Below are 16,096 nucleotides of genomic sequence, written 5' to 3'. Positions count from 1 at the left end.
TTAAATGTTTTTGTCATGATTACTAGTTTTCTCATGGCAAGGCCCAGCAAGCTACCTGTGAGCTATTCGATATGCTAAAAACAGTAGCAAGTCTCACAATGGAGACATTACTGGTGCCGCTCGAGCAAATCAATGAGAAAAGGGATGACAGTGATACAGTGCTACAAACATATATACATACAAACATACACATAGAGTTGGTAAAGAATATGATTTCCTCTACATATAGTGCAGGCTCCATCTCTCTTTTCATCCCTCTTTTCGTATCTCTTGACTCAATGCAATTTGTATATAAATACACCCTTCCCAATAGAAACTTATAACTTCCAAATTCACTCAGTAATATTCATGACCACTGTGTCTTCCTCCACTACCCAGTCACTGCCACTCTCCAGGCCACTCTCCAGACTGCGGGACCACTTTGCGGCTGAGCAACACACCAAAAGACACTTAATATCGTTATTTGCACACCATATTTGATGGGGTTCAAATATAGTGTGAACCATGGGAACATCTCTAAGGGCGTTGGAGGCCACCATAAAAGCCTCCATCACTCTCGGAGAGCCCGGCAAGATACTGAGAGTATCCCACCCACACGGCAGAGCCTAGCAAGCTACCCATGGCATATTCAATATGCCAGCAACAGTAACAGCAATGGGCCTCGATTGAGCCCCAAATACGGCAGAGTTAAGAAAGATGAGCAAGGAGAGACTGAAAAAAAAGTCTCAGGGAAGAACTAGACTGCAAAAACAAAGAAAGACTAAAATGACTGTCTATACTTTCAATGCAAGTACACTGGCATCAGTAGCATCCATCGAGGACCTGATGGTGCAAGCGCAGACCATCAACTGGGAGCTCTTTGGCACTATTGTGGCAACATGGGAAGATGCCGTCGTTGACAACATCGACGAGGAATATGATCGACTGGTTCAGCACCTCCATGACTGTGTGAAGAATGCCGAGAGTGAGAAAGCCACAAACAGATGCCTGTCTTCGGAAACTCTCAAGCACATTCACCAACGTGGTTTGGCACAAACCTCAGGCAACTACAAGCTAATGTCCGAGCTTGCAAAGCTGTGCAGAGAAGTGATAGAGGAAGACCTCAAACAGAGAAGAGCAGCAGTGTTGGCTGATGTGGCAAAAGCCGGGAAAATCATTCCCCAAAATTGCCTGTCCTTCGCCAACTCCAAGACCAAGATGACTGCCCTCTGATGCCCTGATGGATCTATCACATCTGCCAGAAAGGTAATGGAGAGGATTATTCACTACTTCTACTCAGATCTCTTCAATAGCCAAATCCACCTGCCCACATAACAAATTTCGCAAGATGGATATGTCCTTCCCAACGTCCTCCCTTCCGAAATCTGAAACTCCAACCATTTTGTCAGTGAAGACACATACATACAGCACCCAGTTCAGACAAAGTCAGACCAGAACACCTGAAGAATCTGCCACCAGTAGTCCTCAAGACTACTGGCTCAGCTCTTCACACACTACCTGTCTGTATGCAAGGTTCCGTCCCAGTGGAAAACAACAGAACCGTTCTGTTGTACAAGAAGGGAGACATACACGATATCAGCAACTCTCACCGAATCTGCCTGTTTTCCATCGTCTACAAGTTGTTCACTCGAGTCATCCTGAATAGAATAGTCAGAACACTAGACAAAGGACAATCAGGTGAGCCAGGTGGTTTCCAAAAAGGATTCAGCACAATTGACTATATCGACACAGTGACCAAGCTCATTGAAGTTTCACTAGAATTCAAGTTGCTGCTCTGTCTAACGTTCATCGACTTAAAGAAGGCTTTCGATTCTGTTGAGACTGAAGCGGTCATCGAAGCCCTAGCCAAACACGGCGTTCAAACCCAAAACATCAAAATCCTCTGCGAGCTGTATTGTGGATTCACCACCAGGATCTCACCATTTTACAAGGAACTGATCATTGATGTAAAGAGAGGGGTGCCGCAAGGTGATACCATTTCACCAAAACTCTTCAGTGCCACCCTCGAGAACGTCATGCAACGACTGGAATGGGAAGGAATGGCAGTGAAGATAGACTGTTGGCAATTACATCACCTCCGCTTCGCTGATGAGATCATTCTCATAACACCAATCATTGGTCAAGTGGCACAAATGCTGGCCGACTTTGACTGCGAGTGTGGTAAGGTCGGATTGCAGCTGAATCTGAACAAGACGATGGATGCTCATGAAAAATGAACTCGTCCCTGAAGCTCCATTTGCTCTCAACAGAACAAACATCTCTGAATGCAGCAGCTATGTGTACCTGGGTCAAGAACTCAACATGAGGAATGAGTTGGTGCCAGAACTGCGCAGAAGGAAGAGAGCAGCGCGGAATTCCCTCAAGAGCATCAAAGAAATGGTTAAGAGAACGAAGAACCTCCGACTCCGAGCACATCTTTTCGATTCCACCTTTCTTCCTGCACTAACATATGTCTCAGAGACGTGGGCCCTATGCAAACAGGATGTGAACGCTATTTGAGTATCCCAAAGAGGAATCGAAAGAGCTATGCTAGGAGTATAACATCACTCAAATGAGAGAAGGAATCCAGAGTTCCGACCTCCATCAATGGTCAAGGATCAGGGACGCTGTCTCTTTTGCCAAGGCATCAAAAATCAGATGGGCCGGACATGTAATGCAATTGCGATTCAGAGACGATCGCTGGACTAGAGCTGTTACCAACTGGATTCCACGGGACATCAAAAGACCGCGTGGCCGCCCACCAACAAGATGTTCAGATTTCCTTGTCAATACCCTGAATGAACGGTTTGAGGCTCCTTCTGTTCCTGGAGCGAGCAGATATCATTGGGCTACAGTAGCACGCGACAGGGACAAATGGAGATGTGACTGGCGCCCGCTCGAACAAATCGAAGATCATGGACGACAAGTGATACAAGTGATAAGTGACTGTGTCTTCCTTTAGACTCTTGCTTTCTGATTCATTTAAGACACACAACACCTCCATTATGAGAGTTGATTAAATAAGACGGTGCTCAAAGAAGGAAAGACGTTTATTGCTTTCCTATTATGTCTGCATGGTTCCATTAGGGCCCCCTAAAGGAAATGTTGCTTGGGTTCAGCTTTAAGAAAAGAATTTTCTGATCATTGTTAGTCATAATTATATGATGAAAACACCCAACCTAATATCAATCTCTGCATTTCATTGAAGCAAAAGCTTCCTCTTAATCTGTGCTTCTTTCAGGTAAGACCTGCAATGTGGACAGGTCTACACTTTTTGTATCTCTTTTCACTCTGCCCTCCTCTTCCAGTCACTTTTTTGGTTTTAACTTATTTTTCTTGGGTTGAAGACAAAGGAAAAGAATCATTGTATCTTTGAAGGCTTGAAGCCAAGGGGCTTCGTGTGTGTTTGTGTGTGTGTGTGTATGTGTGTGTGTGAAATGAAAAGTGTATGGGTCTTTTCAGGTGGGTATTAAAGGAAGTTTTAGGGGTTTGAAAGATAGATCAATGGGCTGGATCATATGCTTTGCACACAGAAGGTCTGGCTCTGATACCTGGCCTGCAAGGTTCTATCAGCACTATTGAGTGTGAACCCCAAGCCCTGAGCCAGGAGTACAAATTAAAACAAAAATAAAGCTCTAGATGTCAGTCTTCAGAATATTAGGCAATTCATAGATTATTTGGGACTATATACCAATTTATAACCCATTCTACGAAGTAAGCCCTCAATCGTAAATATATTCCCTTGTATCTTTCTTGCTTTGTAAGATCTTAGACTGGTTTCAATTTCAATTAAAATCTAGATTTGAAAAACTGCTGTTTCTTTCTTAACTTTTCCCATTACCTTCTTCATAAGTATTTTTACCATAGTATTCTGAAGGATGTTCTGTGAAAGTTCTCTATGGTTGACTTCTTATGCCTCAAGAGGTATCTCTGTACTTCTCAGGGTAACTCAAGAGATCACACTAAACTATTTTCCCAATGTAATATATACATTGTTATGGGAAAGTTCTTGCTCTCTTGGGTATAATACTAGCATCTGGACACTTTCTATTATTTTTCATTTTAGAGCAACATCAAACCTACAATTAAACCCATGATCTCAGTATCAGAGAATAAAAAATGACTGAAGTGAGTTTAGTTGTGCAGAAAAACGATGTTTCATATCCTTCTCTGATAGGCCATTGATTTCTAACTGAAATACTAGTTTCTCTTCTGTATTAGGACAAATAGTTCATACATGGTTCACCAATACAGTGATGTTAGGTAAAAATATCACATGGTTGCCAATTAGAATTTTTCCTCAAGTCTTTGGCCCAGAGCCTTACCTTGGCCACTAGAAGTAACTTTGCCATCCAATTTTCTCTCTTCTGTTATTTATTGCCTTGAAACATAGAGTCCCTATCCCATATAATAGATCTGTGAAAGTTTTTATACTTAGTTGTTTACCTAATGAGGCCACATGGCTTTTGTCATGCTGTTCTGGTCATCTGACTGGATAATTTAGGCAGCTATGGGCCTTTGATTGTGATACATTACGTATCACATAACACACGCAATATATCAGCTGGATGACCATAGCAAGTAATGTTCCTTTATTTTTGTTTAGTTTTTGGCATGGTGATGCATGTATTGCAGTATTGAGCACTTACATCTTTCTCTGAATCCAGGGATTACTCCTTGCAGGTCTCTGGGAACCATATGTGGTGCCAGGGATCAAACCTAGTTCTAGTGCATGCAAGGCAAGTACCTTACCTGTTCCATCAATGTTCCTTTAACATTGATGTATAGGTTGTATTACCTACCTGATTTAGCTGGTTAGGAAACAGTTGCAGGTAAAGGCTTTTCATATCAATAATTTCAAAGCCATTCAATTTTTTCATTGCACCAACTGTTTTATATTGATCTTGGGCTATGGTAAATACTGGTATCTACTATAAATGTCTGGAACACTTACTGAGATTCTAGTACATTTCCCTTGGATATTCTCCTTAGTCACCCCATTAAATCAATTATATGACCAGATTAATCCTTAGGATTCTTATGATGATTACAAGATGCCCTTCAGAAACAAACATCAGAAAACTTTGGGGGAAAGTCCTTTCTTATTTAAGACCCTGGAAATTACATAACACATCTAGGCCACAGTGAGAATATAGGAAGAGGTAAATGAGAAACAAACACACACTCAAACTCATTCAAGGCAGGGGGCAGGAAGAAAGAGTGAAAGAGAGTGAAAGATAGGCAGACTAAGAGTAAGAGGGAACATCTGATCCTGAGATGCTATTTTCATTGGGCTAGTGGGGGGATTTTTTTATTAGTTTATTTTTAATTAGAGAGTCATCGTGAGGGTACAGTTACAGATCCATACATCTTTGTGCTCATGTTTCCCTCATACAAAGTTCGATAACCCATCCCTTCACCAGTGCCCATTCTCCACCACCAGTAAACCCAACATCCCTCCCCCCCTCCCCAGTCCCGTCTCCCCCCACCCCACCCTGCCACTATGGCAGGGAATTCCCTTTTGTTCTCTCTCTCTGATTAGGTGTTGTGGTTTGCAATAAAGGTGTTGAGTGGCCATTGTGTTCAGTCTCTAGTCTGTATTCGGCCCGCATCACCCTTCAAGTGGGGGGATTTTTTTTAAGGTTTAAAGAGCTTAATCTCTATCAAGGATCCCTTACCCTGCCTGCAGACTAGTGAGTCCCCAGCACTCCCCGAGGCTGTCTCTCCAGACCCAGCCCAGATGACCATGCCTCCAACCTATTCAGGTGCATCCCTGCCTGAGAACCACTGCCTGCCCCATTCCCCCAATCCTGATTCCACTATCAGCTTGAGCTGGGACAGGAGTCCTTCCCTCAACCTGCAGACAGTCAGATCCCTAGACCTGCCATCCCTGTTCCACAAAGCCATGTCACATACACCGCCCCTCCACAGACCACTCTTCCTCCTGACAAACTACAGCTCTGTCTATATACTCAAATAGTGGTCCAATTCCTTGGCTGCTACCCAAAACTCTCCTTCAGTACCTCTAACTCCCAGGCTGTTGGGTAATGAAATACTTCTACAATACTTTCACAACAACCCTGATATTAAAATGGAAGTAACTAGATTTACAGATGTCTTTCTACTGAAATGTCTTCTGAGGGCCACAGAAATAGAACAAGGGATAAAAACAGCCGTTCCTACAAATTACCAATTGGATTAGTATAAAATAAGTAAGGAGTCCCTGCGCTGCGCGGACCTGCAAGAAACTGCCCCCCAAGTCGGCTTTCTGCCAGCTTGGGCTCCTCTGCATCCTCCCCCACTTTGCCACCGCTGTCAATCAAGCCCCGCGCCGCCCCATCTCACCATACTTGACCAGATAACGACCAACTGGGAAACACTTCCCTGCGCTGCACGGAGCTGTGAGAAACTGGGACCCCGCCAGGAAGATACTGAGGGCGTGGCATGTATCTCAGTGGGCGTGGTCTCAAACTGGGCGTGGACTCCTGTCTGAGTGGATATTATCTCCACAGATATTATCTTTCACCTTAGCACAATAGGTATTGTCTATTTCTTTGAAAATCACTTTAATCATCTCAACTACCTATGCAAAATACCCATTAGTTTAGTCTAACTTTATACAACCTATCAGTGAATAAGGGAAGCTTAGCACAAACAGAGCCCCTCCTTCCCACACCAAGAGGGAACAGGAATAAAGAAATACAAAGCTCAGACTCTACACTTCCATATCAAGATGAAGAAGCAGCGAAAATCCCCTCCACTAAGAGAGGGAGAAGAAAAGATTCCAGAAGCATCATCAGGGGCTACTCACATCTACGATGTCTCAGATAAACAATTCAGAGAGGAAATCTGGAGGAGAGTAGACCTACTACAAGCAAGAAGCACTGCAACGGTCTACCAAGAAAATGCAGGAAGAAATGAGAGCAGAAATTTCAAACCTACAAACGGATGTCACACCAATAAAGGAATCAGTAGATGAACTAAAAATCTCATTAGATGCCCTCAACAGTAGAAGGACTACAGCCGAAGACAGAATCAGCGACCTAGAAGATGAGCTACAGAAAGCTTATAGACAACAACAAATAATGGCCAAAGACCTCAAAATGGCTATAGAAGGAATCAGAACCCTGGGGGATGACTTCAAGAGGAACGACATTAGAATCACTGGAGTACCAGAAGCACAGGTAAGTAACCCCAATGAAAAAAACACAGTCAAAGACATCATTGCTAAGAAATTCCCAGAGCTGGAGAAGTCAGGCATCCAGATCCAAGGAGTCCAAAGAGTACCAGCAAAAAGAGACCCAAATAAAAAGACTCCAAGTCATATCATAGTCAAAATAACAGATGCTATGGATAGAGACACAATTCTGCAAGCAGCAAGGTCAAAGAAGGAAATCACATACAAAGGAGCACCCCTCAAATTTACAGCAGACCTGTCAGAGGAAACCCTCCGAGCCCGAAGACAATAATGGGACATAGTGAAAAAACTCAACGAAATGAATGCCTCACCAAGAGTACTTTATCCGGCTAAACTCTCACTCAAACTCGAAGGAACCATACAATCTTTCTCGGACAAACAACAGCTCAGGAACTTCATAGACTCAAAACCAAACTTGAAAGAAGGTATAAAGAGGCTACTCTGAGACAAGTAGGAGCCCCATAAGAACAACAAATCCCACAGAAAGATGACAAAAAAAAAACCCATCACAATAATCTCTCTCAATGGCAACGGCCTAAATGCACCTATCAAGAGACACAGAGTGGCAAAATGGATCCGGAAATTAAATCCAACATTCTGTTGCCTGCAAGAAACTCACCTGAACAAACAGAGGAAACATGGACTCAAAGTCAAAGGATGGAAAACAATCCTGCAAGCAAACAACTCCCTTAAAAAAGCTGGAGTGGCCATCCTAGTATCCGACAACATAGATTTCAGGTTGAAAAAGATTAAAAGGGACGGCGAAGGTCATTTTCTGTTTCTCAAGGGATATGTACAACAGGAACAAATCACACTCTTAAACATATATGCACCTAATGAGCGACCAGCTAAATATTTAAAACAACTCCTAAGAGACTTCAAAGAGGACATCACTAACAGCACAATAGTAGTCGGAGACTTCAATACGGCCTTATCGCCTCTAGATGGATCGACAAGAACAAAACTCAACAAGGAAACACTGACTCCGAAAGTAGAAATTGAAGAAGAGAGAGGCCTAATAGACCTATACAGGGCCTTACACCCAAAAAAGAAAGAATACACATTCTTTTCCAGTGCACACGGAACATTTTCTAAAATAGACCATGTACTGGGTCCCAGAACATACCTCAATAGAATCGGAAAAATAGAAATTGTATCAACCATCTTCTCAGACCACGATGCGCTGAAGATAGAAGCTAACCACTCACCACACGGAGAATCAAATCAAACACCTGGAAATTAAACAATTCAATGTTGAACAATGAGTGGGTCAGGAAGGAAATCAAGGAAGAAATCAAAAAATACTTAGAAACAAATGAGAATGAATACACGAGCTGCCAAAACCTATGGGACGCAGCTAAAGCCGTGTTAAGGGGAAAACTTATAGCTCTCCAAGCATTCCTGAAGAAGGAAGAAAGGGCCCACGTAGACAGCTTGACTTCACGACTCAAGACCTTATAAAAGGACCAGAAAAAGGAACCCAAACCAGATCGAAGGAAAAAATAATAAAAATTAGAGCAGACATTAATGACATGGAAACCAAAAAGACAATCCGAAAGATCAATGAAACAAAGAGCTGGTTCTTCGAGAAAATAAATAAGATTGATAAACCGCTAGCAAGACTCACAGAGAAAGAAAGAGAGAGAACCCTAATAAATCGAATCAGAAATGAAAAGGGGGACATCATAACAGAAACCAGTGAGATTCAAAAGATCATTGGAGACTACTTCGAAAGTCTATATGCCACAAAACAGGAGAACCTAAAAGAAATGGATGGATTCCTTGATTCCTACAATCTCCCAACACTGAAGAAAGAAGACCTGGAATACCTGAATAGACCCATCAATGTTAAGGAAATTGAAACTGTAATCAAAAACCTCCCCAAAAACAAAATCCCAGGCCCAGATGGTTTCACGGGCGAATTCTTCCAAACATTTAAAGAAGACCTGTTGTGTGATTTCCTCAAACTTTTCCAGGAAATTGAAAAAACAGGAACTCTCCCAAACAGTTTCTATGAAGCACACATCTCCCTAATACCAAAAGCAAACGAAGACACCACTAAGAAAGAAAATTACAGATCAATATCCCTGATGAACACCGATGCGAAGATCCTCAACAAAATACTAGCAAATAGGATCCAACAACTCATCAAAAAGATCATACATCACGACCAAGTGGGATTCATCCCGGGGATGCAAGGATGGTTTAACATTCGGAAATCAATCAACATAATCCATCATATCAACAAAAGTAAAGATAAACACCATATGATCATATCAATAGATGCAGAGAAAGCATTTGACAAGATCCAACATCCTTTCATGATGAAAACCCTTGCCAAAATGGGTTTTGGAGGAACTTTCCTCAAGATAGTCGAAGCCATCTATCAAAAGCCTACGGCAAGCATTATCCTCAACGGGGAAAAACTAAGGGCCTTTCCTCTAAGATCAGGCACAAGACAAGGATGCCCACTCTCACCACTCCTCTTCAATATAGTACTGGAAGTACTTGCGATAGCTATTAGACAAGAAAAAGAGATTAAGGGCATCCAGATAGGAAAGGAAGAAATCAAACTCTAACTATTTGCAGACGACATGATACTATATAGAGAGAAGCCTAAAGCCTCTACTAAGAAACTCTTAGAAACAATAGATTTATACAGTAAAGTTACAGGCTATAAAATCAATACCGAAAAATCCATGGCCTTCATATATGCAAAAAATTAGGCAGAGGACAGGGACATGAAAAAAGCAATCCCATTCAAAATCGTGCCCCAGAAAATCAAGTACCTCGGAATCAGCTTAACCAAGGAAGTAAAAGACCTCTACAAAGAAAACTACAAAACGCTATTCCATGAAATCAAAGAGGACATGAGGAAATGGAAACATATACCCTGCTCGTGGTTACGGAGAATCATTGTTGTCAAAATGGCAATACCCCCCAAAGCATTATACAGATTCAACGAGATCCCTATAAGGATACCCATGACATTCTTCAAAGAAATGGATCAAGCAATCCTAAAATTCATATGGAACAACAAACGTCCAAGGATAGCTAAAACAATTCTTGGGAAAAAGTCGATGGGAGGCATCACCCTCCCCAACCTCAAACTTTACCTCAAAGAAGCAACAAATAAAACAGCATGGTACTGGAACAAAGGCAGAGCCGTAGACCAATGGAACAGGGTGGAATATCCCTACACACATCCCCAAATGTATGACCATCTAATCTTTGATAAGGGAGCAAGAGATGTGAAGTCGAGCAAGGAAAGCCTCTTTAATAAATGGTGCTGGCACAACTGGACAACAACATGCAAAACATTGGGCTTAGACCTTGACCTGACACCATGCACAAAAGTCACATCAAAATGGATTAAGGACCTCAACGTTAGACCACAAACCATAAGGTACATTGAAGACAAGGTCGGCAAAACCCTCCACGATATTGAAGATAAAGGTATCTTCAAAGGTGACACGGAACTAAGCAATCTAGTAAAAACAGAGATCAACAAATGGGACTACATTAAACTAAAAAGCTTCTGCACTGCAAAAGATACAGTGACCAGAATACAAATCCACAGAATGGGAAAGGATATTTACATAATACCCATCAGATAAGGGGTTGATATCAATGGTATATAAAGCACTGTTTGAACTCTACAAGAAGAAAACATCCAACCCCATCAAAAAATGGGGCGAAGAAATGAACAGAAACTTTACCAAGGAAGAAATACGAATGGCCAAAAGGCACATGAAAAAGTGCTCTACATCAATAATCATCAGAGAGATGCAGATCAAAACAACCACGAGATACCACCACACACCACAGAGACTAGCACACATCCAAAAGAACAAAAGCAACCGCTGTTGGAGAGGATGTGGGGAGAAAGGGACCCTTTTACACTGCTGGTGGGAATGCCGACTGGTTCAGCCCTTCTGGAAAACAATTTGGACGATTCTCAAAAAATTAGATATTGAGCTCCCTTTTGACCCAGCAATACCACTTCTGGGAATATATCCCAGAGAGGCAAAAATGTATTATCTAAAGGACATCTGCACATGTATGTTCATCGCAGCACTGTTTACAATAGCCAGAATCTGGAAAAAACCCAAATGCCCTAGAACGGATAACTGGTTGAGGAAACTTTGGTACATCTATACAATGGAATACTATGCAGCTGTTAGAAAAAAAGGAGGTCATGAAATTTGTATTTAAGTGGATCGGCATGAAAAGTTTCATGCTGAGTGAAATGAGTCAGAAAGTGAGACACAGACATAGAAAGATTGCACTCATCTTTGGTATATAGAATAACAGAGTGGGAGACTAACACCCAAGAATTGTAGAAATTAGTACCAGGAGGTTGACTCCATGGTTTGGAGGTTGGCCTCATATTCTGGGGAAAGGGCAACTCAGAGAAGGTATCACCAACTATAATGTAGTCGATGGCCATGTGGGGGAAGGGTGTTGCGGGCTGAATGAGGGCTAGAGACTGAGCACAGTGGCCACTCAACACCTTTATTGCAAACCACAACAGCTAATTAGAGAGACAGAAGAGAAAGGAATGCCCTGCCACAGTGGCAGGGTAGGGTGGGGGGAGATGGGATTGGGGAGGGTGGTAGGGATGATGGGTTTACTGGTGGTGGAGAATGGGCACTGGTGAAGGAATGGATTCCCGAACTTTGTATGAGGGAAGCATAAGCACAAAAGTGTATAAATCTGTAATTGTACCCTCACGGTGATTCACTAATTAAAAATAAATAAATTTTAAAAAAAACACTTCCAAACCCATCAGAAAATGGGAGAGGAAATGAATAGAAGTTTCCATAAAAATTAAATACAAATAGCCAAGTGGCACATGAAAAAATGCTGCACGTCGCTAGTCATCAGGGAGATGCAAATCAAAACAGCAATACAGTATCATCTCACACCACAGAGACTGGCACACATTCAAAAGAACAAAAGCAACCAGTGCTGGCGTGGATGTGAGGTGTGGGGGAGGATGCTTTTTCCCTGTTGGTGGGAATGCAGGCTGGTCCAGCCTTTCTTGAAAACGATATGGACAGTCCTTCAAAAACTAGAAATTGAGCTTCCATATGACCCTGCAATACCGCTTCTGGGAATATATCCCATGGATGCAAAATAGTGCAGTAGAAATGGCAGCTGTACCTATATATTCGTTGCAGCACTGTTCATAATAACCAAAATATGGAAACAACCCGAGTGCCCTAGAACAGATGACTGGTTAAAGAAACTTTGGTACCTCTACACAATGGAATACTATGCAGCTGTTAGGAGAGATGAAGTCATGAGACTTGCTTATAAATGGCTAGACATGGAGAATGTCATGCTAAGTGAAATGATTCAGAAAGAGAGCGACAGACATAGAAGGACAGCACTCATTTGTGGAGTATAGAATAACATCACATGAGGCTGACGCAGAAGGACAGTAGATACAGGGGCCAGGACGATTTCCCCATACCTGGAAGCCTGCTTCATGAGCAGAGGGGAGAAGGCAGATGGAATAGAGAAGGGATCACTAAGAAAAGAAAATGATGGTGGGAGGAATCAGTCGGGATGGGATATGTGTGACAAAAGTAGATGATGGACCAAACATGATGAATTCTCAGTGTCTGTGTTTCAAGCCATAATGCCCAAAAGTATAGAGAGAGCATGGGGAGTATTGCCTGCCATGGAGGCAGGGGGAGGGTGAGAAAGGGAGGGTATACCAGGGATATTGGTGTTGGGCAATGTGCACCAGTGGAGGGATGGGTGTTTGATTATTGTGAGATTGTAACCCAAACAAGAAAGCTTGTAACTATCTCATGGTGATTTAATAAAATTTAAAAAAAGAAAAGGAAATAAATTCGCAAATAGAATGCAAAGACTCATCAAAAAGATGATATAACACGACCAAACTGGATTTATCGCAGGGATGCAAGGATGGTTTACTATTCAGAAATCAATAAACATAATCCATCATATCAATAAAAGAAAAGATAAAAACCGTAGGAAGGTATCAATTGATGCAGAGAAAGCATTTGACAAGATCCAGCACCCATCTATGATACAAAATCTCAGCAAAATAGGCATTGAAGAAACTTTCCTCAATATAGCCAAAGCCATCTACCACAAGCCCATGACAAGAATTATCCTCAATGGGGAAAAATTACAAGCCTTCCCTCTAAGATCAGGGACAAGACAAGGATGCCCACTCTCACTACTTCTATTCAGTAGTGTACTCGAAGTACTTGCCATAGCAGTTAGGCAAGAGAAAGATGTTAAGGGCATTCAGATTGGAATGGAAGAAATCAATCTCTCACTATTTACAGATGGCATGATTCTATACCGAGAGAACCCTATAGCCTCTACCAAGAAGCTCCTAGAAACAATATACTGGGTAGTAAAGTCACAGGTATAAAACCAATACCAAAATGTCCATGGCTTTCCTATATGGAAAAATGAGAGAAGAAAATGATATGAATTAAAGAATCCCTTTCACAATCATGCCTCAGAATATAAATTATCTCAGAATAAGCTTAACTAAGGAAGTAAAGGAACTATGCAAAGAAAACTACCAAATGCCATTTCAAGAAATACAACAGGACATGGGGAAATGGAAAATCATCCCTAATCATGGATTAGGAGAATTTACATTGTAAAAATGGCAATACTCCCCAAAGCTTTATAAAGATTCAGTGAAGCCCTATAATTATTCCCATGATATTATTCAAAGAAACTGATCGAAACCTCTTGAAATTCATATGGAACAACAAGCCTCCCCAATGTCACTTGTCACTTGTCATCGCGTAGATCTTCAATTTGCTCCAGCGGGCACCAGTAACGTCTACATTTGTCCCTGTCACGTGCTAGTCTAGCCTACTGATATCTGCTCACTCCAGGAACAGGAAGAGCCTCAAACCATTCATTCAGGGTTTTGATGAAGAAGTCTGACCATCTCATTGGTGGGTGGTCACTCGGTCTTTTGACATCCCGTGGAATCCAGTCAGTAGCAGCTCTAGTCCAGCGGTCCAGTCTGAATCACATTACGTGTCCGGCCCATCTGATTTTTGAGCTTAGGCAAACGAGACAGCGTCCCTGATTCTGACCTTCTGTAGAGGTCTGAACCCCAGATTCCTTCTCTCACGTGACTGAAACGCAATACTCTAAGCATAACTCTTTAGATTCCTCTTTGGGATACCCAAATAGCGTTCTCATCCTGTTTTTGTAGGGCCCAGGTCTCTGAGGCGTATGTTAGTGCAGGAAGAATGGTGGAGTCGAAAAGATATGCCTGGAGCCTGAAGTTCTTTGTCCTTTTAACCACCTTTTTGACACTCTTGAAGGCGTTCCATTCTGGTCTCTTCTTCCTGCACAGTTCTGGCGCCAAGTCATTCCTCATGTTCAGTTCTTGACCCAGGTAAACATAGCTGCTGCATTGGGAGATGTACATTCCATTGAGAGCAAATGGAAAATCAGAGACTAGTTCATTTTTCATGAACATCGTTTTGGTGAGATTCAGCTGCAGTCCGACCTTTCCACACTTGCAGTCGAAGTGGGCCAGCATTTGTGCTGCTTGGCTAATGTTTGGTGTTATGAAAACAGTGTCATCAGCGAAGTGAAGGTGGTGTTGTTGTCGAGTGTCTATCTTCATTTCCATTCCTTCCAATGTGTTCTCAAGGGTGTCACTGAAGTGTTTCAGTGAAATGGTATCACCCTGCCAAACCCCTCTCTTTATGTCAATGATCATTTCCTTATAGAATGGTGAGATCCTGGTGGTGAATCTATGATAAAGTTCACGGAGGATGTTGATGTGCTGAGTTTGAATCTCTGTTTGGCTAGGGCTTCGATGACCACTTCAGTCTCAAAAGAATCGTAGAATTCTTTTAAATTGTCAATGTTAGACAGAGCGGCATCTTGAACTCTTGCAAAACTTCAATGAACTTGGTCACTTTGTGGATATGGTTGATCATGCTGAATCCTTTTTGGAACCCACTTGCTCTCATGGTTGTCCTTCGTCTATTGTTCTGCCTATTCTATTCAGGATGACTCGAGTGAACAACTTGTAGACGACGGACAACAGGCAGATTGGGCGATAGTTGCCCATGTTGTGGATGTCTCCCTTCTTGTATAATAGAAAGGTTCTTTTGGTTTTCCATTGGCACGGAACCTTGCATAAAAACAGGTAGTGTGTGATGAGCTGAGCCAGTGTATTGACGAGTACTGGCAGCAGATTCTTCAGGTGTTCGGGTCTGACCTTATCTGGACCGGGTGCTGTACGAAAGTTTATCGTCAAAATGGTATGTCAGGATGAACCGAGAGCCGCGGCACGAGAAGCAGAGCCTCCGCGCCTATTGACTGTGATCCTGAGGTCTCCTAACCCATTTTGGCACCAGAGCGGATGCTTAAGCCATGCATTTTGACTGTGAACTGAGCTACAACCTTGTGCAGCCCGGGGAGGGATATTTTTCCCTCTCCACCCCATTTTTCTGAGCGAAAATGGTGGCAGCGGCAGCAGCCACGCGGTGAGAGCCACCCTCTAAGACCCCTCCACCAGGAGGTAGGACTTTCTTTAGTGACGTAGCCTGTAGGTGGTCCTGGGAGGGGGGGTGTTCCCGGCGCGCCTTCCACCCAGAGATGAACCGAGAGCCGCGGCACGAGAAGCAGAGCCTCCACGCCTATTGACTGTGATCCTGAGGTCTCCTAACCCATTTTGGCACCAGAGCGGATGCTTGCAGCCATCCATTTTGACTGTGAACTGAGCTAAAATATTAGAAACCCAAAACCCCGCGGCCGCTATCGAGGCCGCGCGGACTCAAAGTCTTCACTCTTACCAATGAAGAGAAATTATTAGATGATGCCTATTCGGCAGGCCTGATTGTTGGGGAAAATTTCCAATCAATAATAGTGAGTTCTGTATGGAAA

The sequence above is a fragment of the Sorex araneus genome, chromosome 1, assembly GCF_027595985.1.
Source record: "Sorex araneus isolate mSorAra2 chromosome 1, mSorAra2.pri, whole genome shotgun sequence".
Taxonomy (NCBI): Eukaryota; Metazoa; Chordata; class Mammalia; order Eulipotyphla; family Soricidae; genus Sorex; species Sorex araneus.
This window is presented reverse-complemented; position numbering follows the sequence as displayed.